Source organism: Cucurbita moschata, unplaced genomic scaffold (genome assembly GCF_002738365.1).
Source record: "Cucurbita moschata cultivar Rifu unplaced genomic scaffold, Cmos_1.0 Cmo_Scf00057, whole genome shotgun sequence".
Classification (NCBI taxonomy): Eukaryota; Viridiplantae; Streptophyta; class Magnoliopsida; order Cucurbitales; family Cucurbitaceae; genus Cucurbita; species Cucurbita moschata.
The window spans coordinates 728,815-738,159 of NW_019268573.1; positions in this window are offsets into that span (position 1 = coordinate 728,815).

Below are 9,345 nucleotides of genomic sequence, written 5' to 3' on the forward strand. Positions count from 1 at the left end.
TTCTTGCCTTGAGATATTCGATCAACAAGGAAATCCGAATCTTATTCCCCTTGTATTGATTCCTTATCTTATCAACTGGCCTATTCTAGGTGTGGGCTAATGCATGGGCCGTAGCAGGCTGCGCCTCGGGTACTCGAGTGTCGATCGGGCTGAAGGCGCACGGTTGGGGCTGAGGTGCTGCAAGTGATTGGTTTGGGTCTACGTAAAATAGTGTCAGTAACGGGTTGCAGTTGGGCAACAAATCTAGGTTTGACCCAAAGTCCATGGACTTCGTCTTCTCTACTCGTTTCCCTCGAGTTTTTCAATTAGTTTTCTCTCTCCTCTAAAACCACGCTTCGATGTTCGTTTCTTGTCGTTTTTCCTTTGGTTGTTCGTCACTGACCCTTCTTCTTTGCTTTCCACGGAGTGTTTCTGGTTGTATGCACCTATTATGTGCAAATCTATAAGATTCTAAAATCTGAAACTCAAACCCTTTTTTCTGACGACGAATCACATTGTGAAGGTGTGAGAGCTTACCTCCTATGTACGTGCAGTCGTCGGTGATCCCTTTCACAGTATGAGTTGGTTATTTCGACACTAGATCTATGAGATTATCATTGTCAGAGTATTCTAAAAAATCACTCACTCTCCCTCTCTCGTTTTCTCTCTATGTTTTTCCTTTCTACTTTGCAGGTGGGTTCTGTGATGGTGACAGAATTCTTGTGGGTTCATTTGGAGCAGTGTGGTCGTCGGGTAGGGTGTAGCTGAGAGGGGTGTGTTGGATAAATTCCTACCGAGTGAATGTGATCCCTAACTTTTAGTTAACCATTTTTTTAGGTAACTATTTTTACGTTAAACCCACACAATTAAAGTAAGTGGGAAGTCCACGTCGAGTGGAAGAGCGTTAGTTAAGTTTCCATTTACTTTTCCTATTAGGATAATTTATTATTTAAATATCCCACTGAATGACAAATGAAATCATCGAGTCTTCAGCAAATCTCTCTCTCTCTCCTTTTACTTTTAATTATTTTTTCTTCGAAGAAATTTTCCTTCGGCCAGTTTTTTTTCATCGATGTTTTCCTCTCAATCGCCAGAAGTCAACAAGTGGTATCAGAGCCTGGTTTAAGCCATCGGTGGTATATCATTGTGGAGGCCAACTTTATTAACAAGCAAATTGAATAACTCAAGTGATTAGAGCGTCGACCTAACAACACACAGGTCACAGGTTTGAGTAGAAGAAATGTAGAGCGCGAAAATACACAAATCGTGGGGTCCATCCCGGGCAGGCTCACTCACTCCTCCACTCTGCCGTTGTCGTGTGCTTGCATCTCCATCACTGCCAAAAAGAGGCCGACGCCATGATGATGGGCATCGAGTTGTCATTGAGCGAGTGATCAGGAAGACAATGACTGCCATCATTCAGTACCCGATGCTGACAAAGTCCAACTACACAACAAATGGGCCTTGTTGATGCACATTAACCTTACAAGTGCAAGGGGGAGCAGAAACAGAGGAAGCAGGAACGATCAAGTACCGGAAGGATCGGGGCTGGTGTTCTCGCTTGCCATATTATCGATTTGTGCTCTTGGAGATCAATTTTAAGGATGTCAAATCGTCGATGACTTTTCAATGCGGATCACGGGGCTTGCCAACATCATCACCACTCTTGGTGGGAGCATCATCGAGACAGAAATCGTGAAGAAGATGTTGCATGTCATCTCGAACATCTCGAGCAAGTCACAATTGCAATCGAGACATTACTCGGTGGAAAAGGTGATCGGAAGACTACGTAACGTCCAGTAGCAGAAGAAGAATGCCGCTTCAGCTGTCGACAAGGATGGTCGTCTACTCCTCACAGAGGAGGAATGACTTGCACACCTAAAACTCCGCGACAACATTGACGAGAGCAATGGGTCCTCCAGCCGCAAAGGTGGTAAGAAGCCATGGAAATCTCGCGGGTGCATGCGCAGGAAAGAGGCAGATCAAAAGAAGGAGTCGACTGATGACGGTCCAAAGCCTAAAACTCCGCGACAACACTGATGAGAGCAACGGGTCCTCCATCCGCAAAGGTAGTAAGAAGCCATGAAAATCTCGTGGGTGCATGCGCGGGAAAGAGGCAGATCAAAAGGAGTCGACTGACACGACCAGTCCAATCTAGTGCTCGTACTGTGGGAAGAGAGGTCACCTAAGCAAGAATTGCTCGAGCAAGCTCAGGAACAAGGAGACGGCTGAGAAGGTTCATGTGGCTCAATCCGAGGAGGACTAGCCGGCTCTTTTCATGGTGAGTGCATCAGTTCTACCTGTCCTTAATTCCAATTCCAAATCTACGGAGGTAATCGGCCATGGTGTAGCTGCTCTAATGAGCCTCGAACCTGAGGAAGAGCTCCAGCTGAGCGTAACAAATGCCTCGGTTAAGGAGCCAATTCAACGGAAGGAGGAATGAGTGTTCGCTCAGATCGGCGAGAGGGATGAGCAGTAAGAGCACCGGTGATGGGTCCTCGACACAGGGACGACAAACCATATGACTAGGGCTGAGTCTGCATTCTTCGAGCTCGACTCGAGGATTCGCTGGACGGTTAAGTTCGACGATGGCTCCGTCGTGGAGATCAAAGGGTGTGGCACCATCCTGTTCATCGGCAAGGGAGGCGAGCACCACAAGCTGACCGGCGTCTACTTCATCCCGAGGCTAAAGGCTAACCTTGTGTGCCTGGGTCAACTCGATGAGGCCGACTACCACATTTTCATCGAGCGCAAGCTACTCAAGATCCGTGATGATCGACGACGGCTGCTCACACAAGTTTGGTGCACGACAAATCGCCTTTACATCCTTGAGTTGGAGATAGAGCAACCAGCCAGGATCGAAGAAGTATCTTAGAGGTGGCATGCAAGGTACGAACACCTAAACTTTCCTGCCCTACAAAAATTACACAAGGAGTAGATGGTGCACGGTTTGCCGGGAATCAAAGGCGTGAACAGGCTATGCGACGGGTGTCTCATCAGCAAGCAGAGATGCACCCCCTTTCCGTCTCAGGCATCCTACTGCGCTAGTGAGCCATTGGAGCTCGTGCATGGCGATATCTACTGGCCCATCAAGCCGACGACCCTAGGCGGCAAGACTCTCTTCCTCTTGCTGGTCGATGACAAAAGCCGTTTCATGTGGTTGATCCTGCTGCAAGCAAAAAGTGAGGCAGCAGAGGTAATTAAGCGCATTCAAGCACGAGCGGAGGCCGAATGCAAGAAGAAGATGCGGGTGCTGCGCACGAACTGAGGTAGAGAATTCATCTCAGCGAGCTTCGGTAAGTACTGCGACGAGCTCGGTATGCAACAGCACCTAATGGCACCCTACTACTCCCAGTAGAATGAGGTGGTGGAACGCCGAAATCAAACCATCGTCGGGGCAGCAAGGTTATTACAGATGACGGCCGGGATGCCCGGGAGGTTCTGGGGAGAGGTAGTAATGACGGCCGTTTACCTCCTCAATTGGTCGCCAACGCGAAGCCTCGACGGGAAGACACCACACGAGGCCTGGTACAACAAGAAGCCAGCGGTACGTCATCTCTGAGTGTTTGGCTGCATCACATACATGAAGGACGTGCATCCCCACCTCGCAAGCTCGATCCTAGGGGGCTGAAGGTCATTTTCATCGGCTACGAACCCAGAAGCAAGGTGTACAGGTTCTATGATCCCGCAGAGGGGCGAGCTCACGTGTCGCGCGACGTCATCTTTTATGAGACACCCTTTTGGCAGTGGAACGACGTAACCGAGGCAGATCAAAACCCAAATCAATTCACGGTGGAGTACCTCGTCACCGAGCTGGGAGAAGGAGGAGCACAACATTAGGAATCATCACTGCCGCCAGCAGCTGCACCGAGCACGCCTATGCCAACCCCAATCATAACTCCAGCTGCAACTCCAAAACGAGTGGAGTTCGCAACACCACGTACTGCAGATTCGACGCTAGATGTCGATCACGATGATGGTCTAGTGGCCAGGTACCGGAGGATGGAAGACCTACTGGGAAGATGTGAACCACCTGGACTGGCGGCACGCCAGCTCGAAGAAGAGGTGGGAGAACAAGACGTGGAGTCTGGAGGACATGCCGCCAGGGACATCGAGCCATAGCTCGAATTGGAGTTCAAACAAAATAAGGTAGATATACGATAGGGCTTTAGGAGGAGATTGTTAGATAAATCCCTACAAAGTGAATGTGATCCCTAACTTTTAGTTAACCATTTTTTAGGTAACTATTTTTACGTTAAACCCACACAATCAATTAAAGTAAATGGGAAGTACACGTCGAGTCGAAGACCATTAGTTAAGTTGCCATTTACTTATACAGATAATTTGTTATTTAAATATCTCAACTGAATGACAAATGAAATCATCGAGTCTTCAGAAAATCTCTCTCTCTTCTTTTACTTTTGTTATTTTTTCTTCGAAGAAATTTTCCTCCGGCCGGTTTTTTTTCCATCAACGTTTTCCTCTCAATGGCCAGAAGTCAACAGGGTATAAGTGTTGGGTTTTATGTTCTAAAACTCATAGTTTGTAAACAAAGATATATTCTATTTTCAATAAAGTTATTATTGATGTTTATTCAGTAAAAATTGTTATTGAATAAAGTGAACTTTACGATCATTAATCTAAATCCAATAAACTAAGAACACTCTGGCTATAGTATGATTACTTGAACTATATGTAGAGACATAAGAGGGGATCAAGTTCAAGTATATAGTCAAAATGATCTGTAGTATAAGAATAAGGCTGAGTACCTTATTCTGGGGACACTATGGATGCGGCCCACTTTTGTATATGATATAAACAATGTGATCACTAAATTATACATGTGGAGACATGTGAGTGGGGGCGTCCTATGCAATGAGTATTGCATAAGATCGGACCATGAAGAAAACCACTCTCACTTTATAATGTCGTTTACTGTTGAGACTGATTTTCTTTTCATTCGATAACCAAGGTAACTCGGTTTTAATCTTGAGCTAACCATGAACTCCTGTTTATTCGGAATTATCCTTAGATTTGCATGGGTGAGAGTGGCTCTAGTTCACCGACTCAACAGGCCTCCCATTTCAGGGGTAAGACTGGGTGAATGGCTGGGGACGTGGGGTGCAAGACGGAACTCACTCCTACCCACTTTTAGGGATAGAAGAAAGGTAGTTCCCTTAAGCACTGACTCCAGGTCTTGAACAAGGGGCCCCAATTGTTCATTAGAGGATCAGTGAGACATAAGGAACAAGAAGTAACTTCAGGGGTAAAACGGTAAATTGACCCAGCTCTAGTTACGAACAACCTGTGAAGGATCGACTTACTAATCATGGTTATATCATATGGACAGAAATATATCTATAGTGAGGGGAGTGCAACTACTAGGCTATAGTGGAGTGTCCTAGTAGTTAACGAATGTTGGTTAACCAGGTTAATGAGTTTAACTGGTTAATCTTGGATCGTTGGAGCCCATGATCTATAGGTTCATTAGGTCCCTCTGCTAGCTCATATCGGACTAAACCATAGAATAGTGTGACGAGTGAGTTCGAAGTGTTCGAATTCAAATTAGGGAATATGCGTTATATCGTTACGAATTAAACAAAAAGAGAGAATCTAAGATATTTAAATAAGATTTAAATATCTTAATCAATTATGTGTCGGAATTGATTGGGATTGGCATTTGAATTAATATTAAATATTAATTAAATAGTTTAATTAATCATTTAATGTTACTTTAATTTGAAATTCATTATTCAAATTAATTGTTGAATTAAAATGAAGAAAGTCAAAATGTTGACTTTCATCTAATGGAAAAATCCATGTTAGTGGAATTTTGAGGTGTCAAAATTTGGTTAACTCAAACATGCATGCTTGCCACATAATCCCAAACATTTGAGTGAAATTTTAAGTGTTAAAATTTGGTGATCTCAAATTTGCATGAACATGCAAACATGACTCTTGAAATAGAGTGATCATGATACATGGAAGGTCTTCTTTATCTTGGTGAAAAACCTTGAGAAAAACCTCTCACAAATACTCTCTTCACATATACAAAATCCCTCCCAAGTTTAGTCACTCACCGGATTCCACAATCCCGTTCTAAGGCCGGAGGATAGTGGAGAAGACACTAGTGGTGGTTCGAAACCGGTTCGTGAGGCAAAAGGAGTTTGAACTACAAAAAGTTAGTATTTAAACTCATTAAGTTTTAATACTTATGAACATGCTAGTTATTTACAATAATTGATGTTCTAAAAGTGCCTAAGATCCAAATTGCTTTCGCGTGTATTATATTAACACCATCAATAAGAATTTCGGCGCCTCACCAAAATTTTCGCGCATTTTCTGGCGACCCGGTGTTTTTTTTATATGTGGTCATTACAAAATTCTACTACTTTTTTTATTTGACATTTCTCTAGTTTGTTGAATTAAATGTATCTCCACTTGATTTCATCATGTTATGCCAATAATATCTTGGACTAATTTTTTTAATTATGTTGATTTTATTATTATTATTATTATTATTATTTAATAAGAGTTAAGGTTATAATAATAATAATTAAATAATTGTGTAGGAAATTTTGGGCGAGTCGTTGGAACCGCTAGAACCTCAACCAACCACTCACTCTCCATTTGATTCTCAGACCGCCTCCTTTCGATTGCAACAACATAGAACTTCTCCCCCATTTGACTTCGAGCTCCCCCATTCCTGATAGAGAAGATGGTGTAAACCTCCTTTAGAATCGTGTCAGCGCATAGTCCCTACACTTCGAGTTCAAACCAGTATCGTTGCAGTTGGTCGAATGATCAACGATGTCAAGAATCCAATACTATATAGGAACCATCGTTGTCACGAGTCATCAGAGGAGATAATTGGAACAAAAGGATGACTAGACTGTGCGTGGATTTCCATTTGAAAAAGAGACCGGTGAAAAAAATAAACAAGGAAAACCAATTTCTAACAGTCGAGCACAGAAAAAGAAACTCATAAGTACTCAGACACACAACCCACAAGCTCTTTACGCTTCAAGTCTAGGCTGACCAAGTAAGTAGTTTTACTATTGGTCTAGTTAGATGATTTGTTTGCTATATGAAAGACTCGTGTGCTATGACCCCCTACGTGTCATGTTTTGGTATTATATGAATGACTCGTGCGCTATGACCCTCTACATGTGTCATGTTTTGTGACCCCCTAAATGTGTCATGTTTTGGTATTATATGAATGACTCGTGTGCTGTGACCCTCTACATGTGTCATGTTTTGGTATTATTTGACGTGTGCTATGTTATAACATATAATAACTTGTATCATGATATATGTTATGTCATGATACAAGTTATTATATGTTATAAGTTATACTATGATATGATTATGTATGTTATTGAACTATGTTGTGTTATCAATGTCATGCTATATAAACTTTGTTAATATGTTCGCTCTATACCTATGAGACATAAGAAAACCATGTATGTTAATCATGAAAGATATGATGACAAGTATTATGTATGTATGTCTTATAGGAATGCTATATCAAGAAAAGAATGGAGTATGACTTAAATCATAAGTACATGCCATACATTACGATATCATGTAGACTGTGATAATATACGCACTCCTTTTGCTCCGTGACTTCACACGCGCGCGTGTGCACACACATACTATGTTCTTTGAGGTAGGATTCTCCACAGATTTTGTGAAAGAACTCGGCAAAAGTTTGGAGAATCCTACCTCAAAGAACCTCGAGAGTTCGTCCAAGAATGGTAAGAGGAAGCAATGAACCTACTTTGAACACTCATAACTCTGTCTCTGTTTGGTGTTTAAATTTAAGAAAAATATCATGATATAGTCGAATCTACGATTTACAACTTTGCTAAAGAAACCAAGTTGATTTGAGTTCAAAATAAAAAAAATACAAAAATTTAAAACTCAAAGAAAAAAAAACCTAATCGGATCTATGTTATGATCGTTAGAAGGAGAGATGAAGTTTTGGCGTGCCACGTGTCAATCGGCGAGAGGAATTATTCGTGCTATCAGAAGGAAGACACTCGTCGGGTGCCGAGTAGAACGATGCATCAAGCGTGGCGTGGAGCGACATGTCTCCACCCAGACGAGGACATGCCGCCTTCTCAATACTAATCCAACCCATGTAGTTTGACAAAAACCGACTTGCCACCCACTAACCAACCCGATTCGACCCTTTGTCCAAAGAAAATTGAATTGACTAGCCCACTATCAGACCAGAAACCTTGACCTGCGACCCGCTCTTGCAGAATCCTCTCACGCATGGTACTCGCACGTGACTGTCGCGAGAAAAATATATGACGACGTTTGGTAACGCGTGGCCGGCGAGTGTAAGATGATTTTTGGTCTGTTCAATTTCCTTTGCTAGATTTTTATCCTAATTATGGTTCTAACTATATTTTTATGTGAAATAGGTCCTAATCGAGGAAAATCACTTCTTTTGGACACCTTCCTAGTGATAAAGAAATATCTCAACATATCTACTTCTCTACATATGGCCCACACATGCAAGCATGGGCCCACCAGGTAAGCTCACACACCCCTTGAGCCTGACTCGTCAGGATAGCACTCGCTAACAAGTTGTGCTAGATACTATAGAGGAAAAGGGTAGGCATGACCTCATAACAAACATAAAGGTCGTAAATAACTAGTCGTAATGTATACGTCTGTACTCATCATAATGGGAATGTATTATGGTGCACATGACACACAAATATGCATGAGGTTCTCATTGGTTTTAATCATGAAATATTATATGATGCAAGACAAACCTTCATTTATTTATAGCATATTAAGTTTGTAAATTATGCTTACATAATTCCTCTACAATATGTAACACATAACATAGTTGTCACGAGGCTTAAGCATTATAGAACATCGTTTTCATAACAACTTTGACATAATAACATCATAGCATAGTTTTTATGCATAGCACAACTTATCGTGGCTCACACAACATATTGAAGCATACCATATCATAGCATGACATAATATAGCACAATATGGAATAACATAGCATAGCATGACATAACACAACATAATATGAGATTATAAAATATATCGTAACATATCATTCATACATATGACACGTGTAATGGCAATGGGGGATGCATCATCATACATAATACAATTCATCCAACGAAGCCGATCGTGGAGCTACTTACTTGGTTGGCCTAGGCCAAAGTAACTAATTATTCTTGGTACCAGCGTAAATCTACTCCTTAACGTCCAATTCAACCTCAGATCCATCTTCTTGATGATATTAGTTAAAACAAAATCATTGCAAATATCAGTCACCTTGTATTCTAATTATTGAAGATAAAGAAATATCTCAACATACCTGCTTTA